Here is an 18,028-nt window from a genome sequence, read left to right on the forward strand (position 1 = left end):
ACCATGGCATGGAAACTATTCAAATACGATGTCATGTCCTTTTTGAACTGCCAGATGGTAAATTTCTCGTGTTTCCGCGATGACTCGTTCGTGGAGTCCACTGCGTAATGCAGAGAGCAAACTCTGGAGGGCGATCTTGGAATCGCAGAAGTCGGACCATTTCTGGGGCGCTTCCTGATTGATCAATTCAATTTCTGCACGCAGAGCTGCAAGTTCGATGCCCATCGTTGATGTCAAGTGCGATTTCCTGAATTTTATCCCTGTAGATTTTGCTGGGACAAATACTGCAGTTGCTGAACTAGAGTGCATGACCGGCCCATTGGCGTAAACATGTGAGCGGTCACTGTGGGCTTCCTGCAGTAGCAATAGTGCTACTACAATAATGCTACTGGTAGCAAAATGCCTCCTTCATTGCTGCTGGCGGCATTTGCGCCTTCTTCTTGATGCCTGGAATGGTAAGGCACAGTCCAGGTGAGTGCAGAGACCCCAGTGGCAACGAAGGCCATGCTGTTGGGACGTAATTCGATACTAGCGATGCTCCGGGAGTAGTCTGGAGACGGCTAAAACTCGTATGCGGCCTAGTTGTTGACAGGCAAGTAAGATGGGGAAAGAGTACCCTTGCGACATGCCCAATTTGTCGAATAGCAGATGTGCAATATCAGGCAGCTTGGTTTCGTACATGGCAGTCGGCGCTCTAAGAGACCCCGCTGCCGGATATTATACATCTGCTATGTTGTTACCACCACTGATTTATTCTTTGCAGGCCTATGGTTCCGGCACGAAAATTGCATGGCAACCGATTGCGTAAGGCTGTGTCGCCATAAGTTTCGCGTGAATTTTACTTATTTCTATAGGAAAGCGTCCGGGCTTATTTCTTACTCCCAGCATCTTACATCGTGCTTTGAAGCCATGCAACGACTTTGCGTTTGGAAATTTTCCAGCTGTGCCCGAGAACTTTTCCATCCGTTCGCGTTCTTGCTGTTCGCGCACACGCAGGCACATTTCTCTCAGATTTATCTGACGGAGGACAGATATCCACGCTTTTGTCGCCAAATAAGATGAATCCTATAACGCTTACGTCATGGTTATTCTACTTTCAGTTTATTGCGTTTGTTTCCTCCAACTTCAGCGTTTTATTTATTCCTTTTCTTCTCTTCTATTCTTTTTTTACGACACTATTGCGAAGAATCCCCACCACAGTTCTCGTTTATATGCATGACTGCTCCGCCACGGGACGCCTTGCTTTTTCTAGCCGTTCTTTCGCGCTGCAGAGTGCAAGACATGCTCGTTGATATCGTAATTCGCAGCTGACAAGGACGAGTTTGATTACACTTTAGCGCTGCATTTTTCGGGCGGCAAAGCAGCGAAACAAACAGAAATAAAGAACGTGTGTGAATAAGAGGACTCGCACCTATATCTGCTACCTGCTCAGAGAGCAGACTCTGCTCCCGAGAAAGTCGCATATGATGTGAATATTTCGTCGCCGTATTGCAGAAGCGTTGCTTCAGAAATAGCTGCATTCGTTTGCTCGCATCTCAAATGCACTTGGTATGCGATGGAAATCTTGGAAGTAGTTTCGCACTCGGCTTTGGCTCTGCTGATTGCGCATCACTTGCGCTGACGGACCACCAGCCTTAATTAAGCGATCTAGCATATGCACTCCCTATGTTGAGAAAAGAGGACCTTTGTGGTCGAAATACGGTGCAATAAAATTTTTAATGACTGAAGAGGTTAAGTTGGCCGCAGGCTCTCTAGATTACCATATTGAAAGAAGTTGAGAAAACTATAACCATAAAAAAAAAAGGACATTGGCCCGTCCATACAAGCTGAGGCGTATGCAGACACTCACGCAGGCAATCTACAAGATCCGCACCTGAGATAGCTTACGCAAGGCGTGGTCGAGATCTGTGGCAACAGTGCTGACACAGTGCCATGGCCCAAGAAAGTCCCGTAGTTGAAGGCCTTTTCCGCTGTTAGTGCAAAGAATACGAATAAATTCAAAAAAAGAAAGGCAATGGGAAAAAAAGGAAACAGGATAGCGATCATCCTGTCTCTCTCCTGTCACTTTTCATTTTTCGTAGCGTTGAAAACGTGGATGCTGATCGACAGCACCAACTGGCCCAACAAGATGCTCTTGGACCATGAGCAGTGGCTAGCAGGGCTTGTTGGTACGAACACATTCTTTAGTGTGCCTCTTTTCTGTATTCCGTTATTCGTGCTGTTTAGTGCTAAAGAAAGAAGCTCTTAAAACTGACAGCTCGTGTTCTGAGGTTTATTCAAACAATGTTTAAAATGACCCTTGGAATAACGGGGGCTTCGTATATTTACCGCGAACTGAAAATCTGCCCACGTGACCATTGATGCGCGTTTTTCTTTTTTTCGTGAGAATTACAATAGGCTGCGCCGAAATCGCTGAGGCTGCACCATTCCTGCACGTCCGATCTGCTTCGTCACCTGATTCGTCGCGTGACGTCAGTACGAGCTTTTCCGCAGTCGTTCTCCGATGCCGCTCCCTTTCGCCCCTGCGGAAAGGGCGGGGTGTTTGCTTCCGACAAGAGATACTTGACGTCCACCCATTGTCTGCTTGCGACTTCCGCGAAGCAGCAAGCTGAGCTTCGTAGAAGAGAGAGGGAAAAAGATCATAAAGTAAGCACATTGAAGACGCGAGTTGTATATTCTTTTCTGTTTTAGTGTTTTTGAACGGTCATTGGGATCGGATAGCTGGAGATGGACTTCAGAAAAAAAAAGGAGGAGTCGATCATTGTAGTATACCGCTCGCTTTTTTAGCATGCTGAGAACGTCAGGGTTTGGAGAAACAGGGAAGAGCTGCGGTTACTGGCAGCTGAGGCAGATGTTGGTGTAGCTACCAAATAAGTTTAAAAAAAAGGAAGATTAGGACCACGTTTTCTTATAAGTTACTTTCTCGTTGTGAATACATGTTGTTGTTTGCATGTGTGATTGGTTCAGGGCTCAGCAACATCTCAGGAGCGAGCAATTCAATGTGCCACGACAAGCTAGCAGCTGAAAGGGGGGAACGATAACCAGGGAACCGGATCAGATATGACGTGGAAGAACAATAATTGATAGGCACATACACATGTTATTTCAAATGAAACAGGGAAAATGTAGGGCACAGCACACGCATGAGAAAAAACAAACATATTCGACAGTAAGCATTGAAAAGTGTCATTTTCATCAAGGTGTCACTAAAGTGGTCTATTCTGGGAGGGCGAGATAGGAAACGTGAGATCGCGTTTCATGGCTTTGTTTATTCTTGCTCTGTCCAAAAAAAAAAAAAAAAAAAAATACTGGCAGGTTCACTTGCTGATGTTACGTGCGACTGTATCATTATTGCAACCAGTAACACATCTTGTAAGTTGGTTGATAAACTAGAGAGAGAGAGAAAGAAAGACAAAGGAAGGGCAGGGAGGTTAACCAGAGATTATCTCCGGTTGGCTACCCTGTACTGGAGGAGGGCGACGCAAGCGCTTTTTTTCTGAGCTGCGAGAGCCCGCGAAACTCTCCATGTAGCCCAAGGCCACCCAGCGCTGTAGAAGCAGGAAATATTTGCCAGAGCAGAAGTGGTCTGTATCAGCGAGAGCTTACGCCAAGTGGCATTGCAGAGGAGAAAGAAAAAAGGAAAGAAAATCGCGATGACTGAAACTGACCGTCTGCCGTATGGTGTTTCCGACTGAGAGGTAATTGGTGATAGCAGAAATGCTCAGGTGGGGCTGGGCCCGTCTAGGACACTTGAGCTGTCTATCGACGGTTTTTTTTTTTCCTTATCAGGTGTTGACGAATATGTTGATAAGAGAGGGAATGAAGCCACTTCAGAGATTGCGGGAAGGGTGACCTCACTGCCGCTTCAATGGTAACGAATTCGAAAGACTGCCCGCCGCACCACGAGAATAGCGTGTGACCTTTGTGCTCAGTTGCCGTGGTCTAAACAGTCTATGAAAATGCTCCTGCTGTCGAGGCGTTTCAGCGCTTGAACGCGATTCTGAACGCTACGATCTCGCCACACTTTAGAAAAAAAATGCCGCAATCGTGTCGTTCTCCTCTGTCAGCTTTGTCAGCAGGCAGTTTTCTACAGGCAATGCACCCCTAATCACGAAGTTTCTAGAAATTCTCAAAATAAATGGTTTCAAAACTTCAATAATTCGCAACCTAAGCAGGCATGCAGCCTATAGAAGGGGGAGAGGGAACGGGGGCGGGGGGGGGGGGGTGTAATAAGGGAGATATTCTGCTGCAATTAAGTACGGAATCCTATGCTTCGTATACGTTGTATAATTTGTATACGTTGTAACCTTAAAGCTACACTAAAAAAGATCACTAAATCAGTTTCTAATGATACAGCAGTCTTTAAAGACTTTATTTTCGTAAATTTCCCGGTAAGAGTTTCATTATTAGGAGTCAAAAAGAAGGACAAAGTACCACTTTACGAATTTCACGTAAGCACCTCAGTGTCGGCACGTTAGTGTGACGTCAGAGATTTTAGTGTTTTTTTTCTCGTTGTATTTGCGTCGTTCCGACGCAGTGAATGCTCACGGAACTTGCTAATTCCAGTCTTTGGCTGTTCCAAGTTACAGCGAAGTGTTTCTGTACCGATAACAAATTCAATAGGCCGAAGCAGGCGTAATCAAAATCCGTGACGTCACGCCACGGCATTGCGGAAACTTCAAGGCGTCATCGCCAACTGTCTTTCGTCTTTGCGTCTATACTGGCTTACCAAGCATTTTCGCACGTGCCCAAAAGTGTCTTTTTCTTCTGGTATTGTAGAAAAGCATAATTTACTAAGAGACAGGAAGAGAGCTGTGTGTATCAGAGAGCAAACAAGGATAGCCGATATCTTAATTGACATTAAGAGAAGAAAATGGAGCTGGACCGGCCATGTACTGCGTAGGATAGATAACCAAGGGATCATAAGTTACAGAATGGGTGCGGAGAGAAGGGAAGCACAGTCGAGAGAGAGAGAGCAAGAACAGGATAGGCAGGGAGGTCAACCAGACGAGCACCCGGTTTGCTACCCTACACTGGGAGTGGGCGAACGGGGAATAGAAATAGGAAAAGAGGGAGAGAGTGAGGACGACAGTAAACTAGGTGGGGCGATGAAATGACGACATACGCACACGCAAGTTGGAATCGGTTGACGCAGGACAGGGGTAATTGGAAATCGCAGGAAGAGGCATTGGTCCTGCAGTGGACACGAAGAATAGGTTGATGATGATGCTGATAATTTAGTAATACAGCTAAAATATTTTCTTTCTCTTTACTGTCCCTCTACTAATGAAAGTGTCGCAAGCACTTCTAAATTCTCGCGTTCCGAAAAGTCACTCAGGCCACACAAATTAGACGGAGCTCTAATCGCCAAGCCGACGCCTTCGTCTTGTCAACCATTCCAAATCGATTGCGGTGCGACACGATCAACTCGTGTGCACCATTTTTTTTTTCTTAACCGCGTACTAGCCTGCGCGGAGGCATGTTGACAGCACTCGTCGCCGCTGGCATTGACGCTGTTCTTTTGCGTTTCTGTATTCGCTGCCGTGCCTTCGCACAAGGCTCAAGAACGAGAAAGGTTGTGTACGGCGCTTGAAGGGCAATCGTTTCCTGCTTTCTTCTCTCTTTTTTTTTTGTTTTTTCGGCGCTACGATTTTGCCACTTGGAGCCTTGCCTCTCCGAGGGAGACTTTCCTTCCGAACGTAGCTGCACCGCTTGGAAGCGCGCCCTTCGCGGAGCTCGCGTGGCTTCGGCCGCGCTGGCAAGAAAATAAATATTCGGAGGTCGAACCCGTCGACTTGGACCTTGCCCGGCGTGAGCTTACGCTGCTGCTTTCGGCGGCCGCCGCTCAAGGCCACGTGCTTTTCTTTCGCGAAAGTTTTTTGCCTGAAGTCGTGCGCCAAGTATTAATTGTTTCGAGCTGCACTTGGTGATTGCTATATGTCGCCGCATGTTGTGTAAACCTAGATTTATTTTCGCGTTAATTAAGGATCCCCGGGTGGTCGAAATTAATGCGAAGTCCCCCGCACTACGGTGTGCGTCCTAATCAGATTGCGGTTCTGGCTCTTAAGAGGACGCTTTAGTTCGGGCCCAACTGCGACGCGGCCTATACAAATACGTGTAAAACGCCCAAATGTTTTTCCGAGATAACCCTTGAACCAATTTTAATGAAACTTGCTGCATTTGAGACACAAAGTTAAATTATAGTGACTGTTCGAAGTGGAATTTCGATCAAGGGCCTAAATTTTGGTAAAGAGATTTTCAGAAATTCGAAAGCTTGAAAAATATGGAAGCACGATGTTTACAAATTAGTGACTCTGCATCAAAAACAGATATCGTGGTTCTGTAAACGGCATCGCTTAGGTCACTGAAAGCGGACAAATTCGATGTCATTTTATATCTTACATGAATTTGTTACGTTGTGTACAAGGGTTCTGCAAAAGCTGTATTTCCATGTTACTAAATGTTCTAGGATTCATCTGTAACATACGAACTTTGTTTGCTGTAGATGCAATATCAGATGCAATTCACAGATTTGGGATATCATTTTTCACTGCTGAGCTACACAGTTGTGAACTCGATAGTTTCGTTTTCTGAAAATTTTTGATTTCGCCCCTTTTTAACAAAAAAAAAAATTGCAGACCGAAATCAGACATTCGAAACAAACAGTCATTAGATCCGAAAATTTTGTTTTAAATGCAACAAACCTCGACAAATTTGGTGCAGTGGTTGCCAAGAAAAACGAATTCTCATTTTACATGTATTTATATAGGAGCACCCGAGCTGAAGATTCCTCTTAATACCCCCAGAAATGAACGTTAATTTTCGAAAGCAGGACAGCGCCACTGTGCGCAGACCGTCGAGCGAGAGTAAAACCTCCCGCACCCACCGAAACACGCTACCTTCCTGAATTACAATGCACTAACGCACCGCTCACAATCGTTTTGTGCTTCTTTGTCGTTCTGTTCAGCAGTCTCAGCTTGGCAATACCCACTAAGCGGCAAACAGCGGTGGCGCCTTCTGGTGTTGTCACGCAGCATAAGGTCCGCTGGGACGCTCTCTGCTAGCCGGTTAACCTACACACCAGACGGCTCGTCCTCTATCGTTTCTTCATTGCTCGGAGTTATATTACGGTGGCGATATTACACAATAAGCGACGGTGACGTAAAGAAGTAAACAAGAGCTGCGTACGAAATGCCGCGCGAGATGCGTCAGGAGGAGCGATGTTTCTTCCTTCTGCTGAGGGGCACCGCTTCTATTTCTCCGCTAGACAGTGCGACCCAGACTTTACCTTCAGGCACATACGGCTCTCAAGGTCTTCCCCGCCTTCCTTTGCCTCGTATGCTTCGCCAGCACTACAACTCAACTGTCGAGCTGTGTTCAGCAAAAAAAAATGAACCGAAACGGGCAGGGGTGCTACCCGGGGGCAATGCCAATGCCAATGGCTCCGCGCACGCCCGTGTCTCGGTGGCGGCACGCGAAGATTGGCTGTGATTACGGAGCATTACGCCCAAAGTCATTCGCCGCGCGCACTGACAACAGGCGTCTCGGGTGTACATACACTCGACAGACGGCGCGTCGCCCGGCTAATGGCCGGCAATTTCCTCCTCTCTCTCTGTTCGGGCCCTACGGCCCGGGCCTTCCATCGCTCGGCTCACCGGCAATTCCGTCGAAATACGTTTCGTGCCCGGCCTACGGAATGACGACCGCGAGGGGGTCTCGCGTGTCCGACTTGCTCTGGCGGCGCGGCTGAACCCTTCGGGCACGTCTAGCAGCACGGCTGGGCCTTGCAGCGTTCGCTGTCCGGGGGAGAGGAGGGGGGCTGTCCCGCGTTGCTCGGGCGTTCGATGCAAAAGCCGAAACTCCCGAGTTGCCATGAGTGAGGTCGAAGAGGGGCACCGAAAATGCGCAGTGAAGGCGGGGGAAGGGGTGCTCATGTGCGCTCTGCCTTTGTCAAGGTTCCCGGCCAAAACTTACCTGCCTGTCACTTGTGAAGGGATGACGCCTCGTCCGGGTGCTGACGCCGTCGTTTCGGTATTTTCTATTGCAACTCCGAGTTAACGGAGAGGAAACAGTTACGTCTAACCGCAAACGCGGCGTGTTAAAAAACGGTAAAACTATTAGTAATGTGCGTTGGCTTATGCGCAATAAGTTCTATGAGCCAGTGATTTAATTTTTAAATGAGGAGGGCCTGCACGTTTTCCCTTGAACATCGGTGTATGTCGCAGGACAAGCTGTTTGAATCAACAAGAAAGAAGCCTGCTGTTCGAACATAGCGTCAGAAAAAGTTAGCTTTCCTGATAAATGACGATTGGCATACGATGCGACAGCATTTCGGCAATGAAGACGACAACTTTATGCGGTAGCAAGTCCGCAAACGGCTCAAGCCCTCCTTGTCCAACTGCACCATACAGTGCGGTGAAAACGAAAAAAAAAAAATGCATGCCCAAGTGCTCTGCCACATTTCGTAACACGCCCGACGCATGTCATCAACTGAAGCGGCGCTTTCAGCCAGGAGTTGTGACCGAAGAAATGCGCTAGTTGTAAGATGTGCAGGAGGCGCAGGCGAGTATAAGTCAACAGCGTGAAGAGCGACGGATCGTAATTCTAATTTCCCTGTGTGGACCCTCGATCCCAGCTCTGGATGACTTGCCGTAGTGAAAAGCCACGTAATTTCGGTAGCGACGTTGCCTTAACACTTCAACAATGTAGCGAAGTGGTACAAAAGCGCTCGAAACTAGGACTTTTTCTCATTGCGGCTTAGGGACTCCGTTCACCATAAAAGTGTAAGCATCAATGAAGATTCCCGAGACAAGAAATTCAGTGGTGGTTTTGCGGTAAATACGCGAAATGCGTGAGCATTATGTCATTACGTCGCACGTATTTGAGGTCCCGGATCCGTGATTTAAATCGCCTTCACCACATTGCAAAGTGATGTTCAGGCGCTCACTCAATGCATGTCTTCCAGGAGCGAAGTGCCCCTGACGGTGGTCCGGAGCGCGCATATATATATATATATATATATATATATATACACACATGCACACACTTCCACCGCGTGATCTATCTCTACACCGTGACCGGCTTCCCCCACATTCATTTTGTCCCACTTTGGCACTCCTAATGCTTACGCATTAAAAGTGAATCTTGTACCCTTCTAAAGTTTTGAAACTGCAAGCGACAGGGACGGGAGATGGTTCTGTATAGTATTTAGCTTCAGGGTCTAAACCTTCAAATTGCGTAAAATTACACGTTGCTCACACAACACGGGCGTGCTCAGTACTCCGCCCACGGCGCTACATACCTATGATTCACGCATTACATAACCAGCATCGTGCGAGTCCGTGTAGTACTTTGGTGCAGTGCAGCGCGGCTATTACGCCCGTGCTGTAATCTGTTGGACGGGAAGATGCGATTTGCCTTGCGTAATACGCGAATCCACTGCAGCGGAACTACGCCCGACAAAATTTTATCACAGACAAATGTGGGAAAAGAAGTCTCTTCACGCTATACGAGCCAGCCAGCCGTTATCGGTGAGCTGTGGCTCGATTTTCTCCCACCTCTTTATTTTCCCATCAAACTCGTATTTTACACTGCAAGCCCCCTTTGTATGCAACTGCCTAATACAGTGAGCTCTCACTTGAGTAAACTTCAAGTGGCCGAAGGAAATAGTTCATTGAGCTGAAAGTTCACTAAACTGAATGTTCACTAGAATGTGGAACAGCGTAGGGCACAGCAGGCAATGAGTAAAAAGTGTTAATTGAAATTTATGGAGTTATGTACATTAATATACTTTCAAATTGTAGCCGGTATTACTGTCCACCATGAGCCTCAAGTTCGTTCAACTTGAATATTTGATATTAAAAATTAAATTATGGGATATTACGTGCCAAAACCACGATCTGATTATGAGGCACGCCGTAGTGGGGGACTGTGGATATTTGGATTACCTGGGGTTCTTTAACGTGCACCTAAATCTGAGTACACGGTTTTTTTTCGCATTTTTGCCCCATCGAAATGCGGCCGCCGTGAATGGGATTCGATCCCGCGACCTCGTGCTTAGCGGCCCAACACCATAGCCGCTAAGCAACCACGGCGGGTAAATATTTGCTATTCAGAAATTCGATTGACTGAAAGATTTTTGCACAGAATGCATTGGAAACCCGCCGGAGGACTTTCTAAAAGTTCGTTATTCTGAAACATTCGTTAAACCTACCTTTGTACAACTGAGAGTCTACTCTACATATAGATCTGAATATGCAAGCAAGTACTCGGGTTACCGTGTTGCGGCGTCTGTTTGCGCTCTGCGTGGCCGAGAATGCCCAACGCACGCCTTTTGAAAGCCCGTCGTGTAAGAGAACAATTGCTCGGCGCGTTGTTCATATCATCACGACGCGCACAGGCTCCCACACACACGCTCTTTTCCAAGGTCGCGCGATCATTAGGGCTTTACGAGCAGGGTGACCGCCTCAGCGTCAAGTGAAAACAAAACGCCCCCATCTCTTGCTCGTCGCGACAAACAAAAGCGGTGCAGCCACAAATAAAAACGGCTGACAAAAATGTAAGAGGATTAAAAGAGCGGAATATAGCAAACGAGCAGGGAGGGGGGTAGAGAGAGAGAGAGAGAAGGTGATAACTGCACCAGAGGGAGACCCATGAGAGAGAGAGAGAGAGAGAGAGTGATAACTGCACCAGAGGGAGACCCAAACGAGTAAAGAGGGAGAGAGAGAAATAGAGAGAAGGTGATAACTGCACCATAGGGAGACCCAAACGAGTAAAGAGGGAGACAGAGAGAAGGAAAGAGAGAGAAGGTGATAACTGCACCAGAGGGAGACCCGTAGCGAGCCGACTTCACCTGTTTTAGAAGCTGTTGCCGGACGGACGCCGGTCGAGAAAGAAAGAAAGAAAAAAACGAAGAAAGATAGAAAGAAACAAAGAAAGAAAGAAAGAAAGCGCGTGTAGCGTGAATCCGGTTCTGAGAGAAGGGTTGCGTGAATGCCGGCGTGTTACCCGTTCGTCTCTATCCGTCCGCACGTGGCGAGGTCCTTTAAGTGTTGTTTTGGCTGCACCGAAGGCGGTTTGGCCCTGCGGGCCATACGCATCGGTAGGCTGCATGCTAGGTGGCCGGCGTTTCGCGGTGGTCGCCCGCTTGCGTGGTCTTGCCTGCACGGCTTGCAACGTGGATGACGTCGGCCTGCAGGGCTAACGACATTCCGCCGCTCGCTGCTCGCGTGCGCCGGCATTGATGCCGGCCCGTTTTTATTCCTTTCTATTTTTTGACGCGGCACAGACACGTGCGCTGCTTGTCACTCAACCGTGATCGGAATGAATGAAACTCGTTGTTGGTGACGAAGACGGTGTCGATTCTTCGCGCGCTGTAAGGTAATGGAAGACTATTCGACCCTGCCGGACTGGAAGAAGGGAAAAGGATTATCAGGCAGTAGACAAAAATTTTTTTTATTGTTCATTCAGACTGACTTTCAAAGAAAACGGGATCACTCCGTTCGACTTGCCATTCATTTATTTGAACACCTTGAAGGGGCAGCGCAATATGACGAAGACAGAAGGTAGGAACACACAGGACAGCGCTGACAGTCCTCTTACGTTTTTTTCACCCGTTTTTATTTGTGGCTGCACCACTTCTGTTTGTGCGTTCCGGCTTGCTGTCTTCGTCATATTGCGCTGCCCCTTCAAGATGTTCAACCAGTACCAACTCGCCCAAATGTCCATCCTTCTTTCATTTATTTGTCGTGATTACGTATTCGTAAATTCTCATTCGTCCGATACAATTATGAAATCTGCCCCGACTCTCTACCAGACCCTCCGAGTCGTCAAGCGTACTGCCTTTAATTAAGGGCGTCATCATCAGTGAACGGATCAGATGAAAATCTTCAAAGATGGCTCGAAGGCCGTTTGTGGAAGGTTGGCTGCGACAGAGCAAAGACGGTGATCAACAAGCGTTCGGTGCATTCGTGCCTTGGATACGAACGTACAGCCTAGCTTGCTCGTTATGGGTTTCTGCACGTTCGCGGCAGGATTTGCACCTCTAGGCAGGTCTGTGTATAGCGTGTGTCGTAAGTTTTGCGAGGAGGGGTGGCGGCTCCAGCCAAGGCGATGTCGTTGTATTTAACATTTGCACAGCGTTGCGGTTTATTTTTACATTTTTCAACGAGTTACGCCACTGAGCCTTTCTCACAAAACTTGAATTAATTCTGCGCCGAACTGAATACGGCAATCTATAGTACCTAAGCAATGCGCACATTATTTTGTTGCTAATTAACATTTGAGCAAGTAAAAAGAAGCGAGTAATACTCGATAAATAGATAACAAGGCAGCGCTACCGTTCCAATAGCCGGACGACTGATGTGCATCTATTACGCTCGAACATTCGATCGCGACATGTGCGGGAAACACGCGTATTCAATCGAGTACAGACGTGCAATACGTTGACAAAATATTCCGCATAAATTCCATTTTATCCGCTTCAGCCTGCGAGTACTTTTTTGAAGGCCTTGCATATATCTGCAACGCCTGCTCACTTTGTGAATAATTGAGAAGCTTGAAGTTTGCTTGTTTTCCAAGTGTTGGAGAGGCCAAGAAAACGAACAACCAAACTCGAAACGAAAGCAGCTTCGAAACACGCTGCCCTCGGCGACAACGTACGGTATTTGGTAGCTTGGAGCTGCCATCTTATTACTGCCAAGAGCACAGACAGACATATACAAAAACCGAGGCAGAGGAAATTACGCGGTTCGGATACCAAATCATCTGCAGAAGGTGCATCTGATTTCATCCAGGGATGTCCAACGATGAAGATAATATTTGCTAGTGGGACGCGACATATGAACCCGCGTTTTCGCTAGCATAGAGCTCGTCTTTAGAAAAAAAAATATATATAACATGAATACAGGTACCTGGCGATGCGGGGAGGTATAAATGGGCAGAAGGCGTGCAGGGATATGAGTTGTAGCTGAAAGGTTAAGAAAAGTTACTAAAATGAAAAGTGACGCTTAACACGCGGAAAAAACATTAGTAATGCCCATTTTCTAATAATTTTTTACCACCGTCACTCTCGTAATCGTTATTGCCATCCTTGCGCTATTAATAATTATGAATGAATTATCGGGTTTTACGCGTCCCCGAACACTCACTGTGGGTTGCGTCGTTACGAGGGACGCCGTAGTAAAGGGCTCCGCAATCATTTCAGACCATATGGGGTTCTCCAACGGGCACCTAAACGTTCACTACTAGGCACTTGAGACGCGACGCTCGAGACCGCATGGCGGCCAAATGCAGTCACAACGCATCGCAAAGGCTCTCGCCTTCATACGGTGCAGAAACGCACCGGTTTGGCGTACCCAGTGCCCACTGCCGGTGCGACAGATGCCGGGTGGTGGTGAAAACTTTTATTCAACAGAGAGGGTGAAGCTCGTTGGCTCCACAAAACTAGGTGTCATCCTTAGTCCGGGACGTCATTGGTCGAAGCCGACGCTCGAGTCCGTTGGACAAGAGCTCGTTGTTGCTCTAGTCCGGAGCTACTGAGCAGGGTCACCTCCCAGTCCTCTCGAGTGGGGTGAGAAATAGGGGATTGCTTGGGACTCTGTTGGCAGGCCCAGACCACGTGATATGACCGGGAGCCACGTGCTCTGAGCGTCGCTTTCGATCTTCGAACGCTGTATACGTCTAAGCAAACGAGCGGTTTATTTTTTTTTTTTTCGCACGTCGGCCCGCCTCTAAATGGGGCCGGAAATCGAACCCGCGACTTCGTGCTCGGCAGCACGACGTCATGAAGCCACCGAGCCAGCCCGGAGCGTCCACAAAAGCGTATACATAATTGCGCGCAATGAAAAGCGCGATAGACGCAACGGTCCCTTTGATACAACGAATGGGTGCAGGAAACTCGATCGTCGGTGTACGCGACACAATTAAGGCAGCGGAATTTCGACGACGCCGGCGTGTTGAACGAGCGGGCTGCAACGCATGAACACGCCGATCACATCGGTCGCGCCACGACCTCGTTCGTCCCTAGCCCGAACCGCCAACCCTTTTCTCTCTTTCCTTTCTTTTTTTTCGCACCATGTCGGGCTTCCGTCCTCTTTCGCTAGTAAACAGCCGTTCGTACGCAAGAAAAAACCCGTCTATCACGCGTTGTTCTTCCTTTCTCTCCTTCTTTCTTCCCTCTCTCTCTCTGTCTTTCTATTTTTTTATGTCGATCCGAGCTCCCGAAGTGTGAGTTGCACTGCCAGTTGAAAGGCATCGCTCGGGAAAGCGGGGTTACAGAATTAGCGCGACCACGCGGAAGGGTGAGCTCGCAATAGCGCTGACAGCGATATGATGTGGGCGTCCAGGTAAAACCATCTCTGGAGCGATTTGCGCGGGGAAAACACGCGAAGTGCAATCCTTTCCAACGGCGCGCGGTGACGACGCGTTACTTTTCTATTTATACATCCAGGCGACAGGTCAGCGGTATATTATGGAATCTAAGGCCGCCATTATTGCCGCTGTAGCTTTTGTTATTGCGGTCACCGGTCGCTGTCTATATATTGGCACTGCTCGAGCTTGCGTCCGCGTTGCAGAACGGTCAGGAAATCGGCCGGCGACAGAATGGGCCGAGCAGCGATGTTTTTCTCGTGTCTCTCCTCGCGTGCTATTAATAGGGGGTCGGGTTAGTTACCTATCTGACTCGTATTCCGAAGGCACGTCGAAACAGTCAGATGAATTGACTTACTCTGCCACTTCGGTTGTCCCATACTCCTCAGGTTTGCGCCTATTTGCGGCCCGTAGCCGTCTTCGGATCTCAGCTTAATGTGGACACGTATTGTCGCGCTGGCATATGGTTTCACTGCGTTCGCTCTATCTTGTCTCGTCGTCGTATTTGCTACCAGTTACTGTGTAATTTCTCTATCGTTGTTCATTTTCTTTATATATACACAACATTTCCTGAAAACAAAGGCGTAATTTGATCGGCGTGTGACGCAAAGAAAAAAAGATACGGCTCTATACTACGTGACTGTGTTTAGACACTACGACGTGCTTTCCCGAGTCATTCTGCCCGAGGTGAAGCGTTCGCCGTCCTGCATTTGCAACAACAAGGGGCTCCCTTTCTTTCAACTCGGGACTTGGACGTGTGCAGGAGGTACAGTCAGCCACAATATGTCGCGGAATACGTGATCCCAGAAACAGCTGAATATCTGCGCAGCCTGACAACGCAGCCTAGTATTCGCACTTACAGCGTCTACCAGCATATGTTAACAACATTGTGATGTTAGGTTTTACTGACTATACTGCCACAGGCTGCTAAAAAATTGAACGTTTTCTAAGATCCAGTCGACCGTAACCTTTTGTCGTCGACTGTGTATACGTTTTATGCTATTGTGACGATGAGGTTTCCATTCACGTGACGTAAGCGACGCACCCATGCTATTCGCATAGTCGCTTCATGCCCTCTTATCTTTCGACATAGCAGCGGGCGGACCTCCCGCTCTTGCGGGATATTCGCGGTATCTACTGTTCGCGTCTCGACCTCTGTGGCGAAACGTCAGCAAAAAGCACTGACAAGAGTGATAGCATGTCCACTCCCTCGGCCTTCGACGATGCGTTCGTTTAGTACCACGCGGTCGAGGTGAAGGACGATGTTGTACGCTCGAAGGACAATTAGGAAGAACAGAGAGCGCGCCAAGGAAAGAAATGACTTTTGAGTGCCGGTACACAACGACTAGGAAGTACACAAAATCGAGAAAAAAATCGAAGTATGGGGAACCTACGTGTTTACGGCTCTGCTAGGAGATAAGTCTCGCGGGAACGCTGCACCGTGTGCTGTTAAAGGCGTTTGAGCGTTGAGGAAGCTATAGAGCTAATTAAGAGCCGAATGCGCGACACGTATGGCCTGCGTGTAAGAATACCTTAGGATTCGCCTGCGGCCTAAGAGCTGGTGAGTCGCAAACGGGTGACAGACAGTAATGCGTCCCCCAATTACGCAAACTTGTTTGGCGTGGGTACAGCTTGGCGACCTCAGCTGGTCCGTGACTAAATTGCGCGTTAGTGCGCTGGCCAATCACTTTGATGAGTGAATTAATCGAGAGGAACGACGCCAGCCTATCACGAGCCCTCGTTTCGCCCGAAAAGTTTGTTATTGCGGTTATTATTTCGTTGAAACTTTAGGCACATTGCGAATCAGTGTGTGGTCAAGTGCAGTAACAATGGTCAGTGCGAAAATATCGACTTTGGTGGCCGATCGAACTTGAACGATTCATACTCTGTCAAAACTGAAATTATTCGTATAATCATCGTTATTAGTGTAGGCTAAATACGTCTATCGGAGGATACAAACTACTGTATTATGCTACAACCTGACCGTGGCGGTGTTGACTGATATTGGTGAATAGCGCAAAAGGGAAAAAAAGAAAAGAAAACATAGTGGGCTAAAGAATATGTCTATTCGTTCGTTTCGTACATCGCGAGTCTTGTGCGGCATTCACAAATATCTCAAATTGCCTGTGCACCCCTCGTGGACAAAGCTTTCCTTAGACTCGGAAAGTTCATGCTCTTGCCACCCCCATAATCCTTGGATCCCTCCCCTCCCTCTTTCCTGCCCTCCCACCGTCTACAGCGTTTCTTTTCTTTTCGCATTCATTCTATTACTCTGACGGGGCATAGGATCTCTGTTGCATGCATAACATGAGCCACGATCCCGTCCACTTTTTTTTTTTTTCATAATCGCAGCTGGAACATCACCCATCAGCACTCGATTCGTGATCCATACTACTAACAACGGTCCTTAACTATTCAATGCGCTTTCCGTTTTTTACAGCTGCCTCTCTCTCTTATTTCCTTAGATACGATACGGGTGTGCTGTGAACACCATCGAAACGTACCGTCTTTCTACGTCTGTCTCACAGTTGCGCGTGTCATTTTTTTTTCGTATCTCCTTGCGTGGCCCTTGCCTTTCAGTTTGAGCCTCCAGTCATCTTGTACTTGCAGAATGCCGTGACCATATATTTTGCTTTCAAGGATATATCCGCGAGCCTGTCCGCTCATGACTCGCAGCTTGCCGATGGGCACGAACAGAAATGTTCATGCTCGCATCTCTATGAATTTGGCAACCCCTCATGTACACTACCCTGGCACCATCCTTTAGCTCTCGCCCCGCTGCGTGCCCTTTCTGTGACCGAACGCAAACGCACATCCTTTCACGGATCGCGCGAACGGGAAAGTTTTTCTGCGCGAATGCGAACTGCCCGCATACATCACCGTCGTCGGGTTATAATTACAACGGTGCAACGTCTGCTGGCCGCCTCTGCCGTTGTTATCATTCGGCCTGCAAGGAAAATTACGCCGCGCGCGCGAGGGCGGCGATAACGCAAAGGACACCCACTGAATGCGAACGACGTGGTGTGTCACGCATAGTCTGTCCCACTATAGATAAACAAAGTGACGAGAGTTGGGCAAGAAACGTTAACCGTTGTGGCAGTGTTGCAACGCAGTCGTGACTCAGTAAGACTTGTTTGCTGGACTGGTTGGTTCGTTATGATGGAGGAAAGATGCGACACGCCAAGGACAAAGAAAGCGAAAGACATGCAGCCCGTGTCTGTCCCTTCGTACGCCATTTTCTGTCTTCTACTGCGTGTTTCCATCAGCCTTACGAAACATTTCTGTAAATCCCAGCTTACTGTCCAGCAAAACACGACAAACAAATATTGGGCTCATGGAACGTTTCAATAACGTTTGAATTCAAATGACGAAAGAGAAGACAAAACGAAATAAGCTTATGCGCTCGACTTTTTTTTTAAAGCTTGTGTGAAGGTACAATGGGACCCGCCATGGTTGCTTAGTGGCTATGGTGTTGAGCTGCTGAGCACCAGGTCGCAGGATCGAATCCCGGCCACGGCGGCCGCATTTCGATGGGGGCGAAATGCGAAAACACCCGTGTACTTAAATTTGTGTGCACGTTAAAGAACTCTAGGTGGTCCAAATTTGCGGAGTCCCCCTATAAGGCGTGCCTCATAATCACAAAGTGGTTTTGGCACGTAAA

The 18,028-nt window shown here is 48.0% G+C and overlaps 1 protein-coding gene across 1 annotated transcript in view; it reads left to right on the plus strand.

The window, feature by feature from the left end:
• The window catches only part of LOC126516724 (sodium/mannose cotransporter SLC5A10-like), a 57,613-nt gene that overhangs the window by 9,901 nt on the left and 29,684 nt on the right, over positions 1-18,028 (plus strand). The gene's annotated exons all lie outside the window — the stretch shown is intronic.

The sequence above is a fragment of the Dermacentor andersoni genome, chromosome 3, assembly GCF_023375885.2.
Source record: "Dermacentor andersoni chromosome 3, qqDerAnde1_hic_scaffold, whole genome shotgun sequence".
NCBI lineage: Eukaryota > Metazoa > Arthropoda > Arachnida > Ixodida > Ixodidae > Dermacentor > Dermacentor andersoni.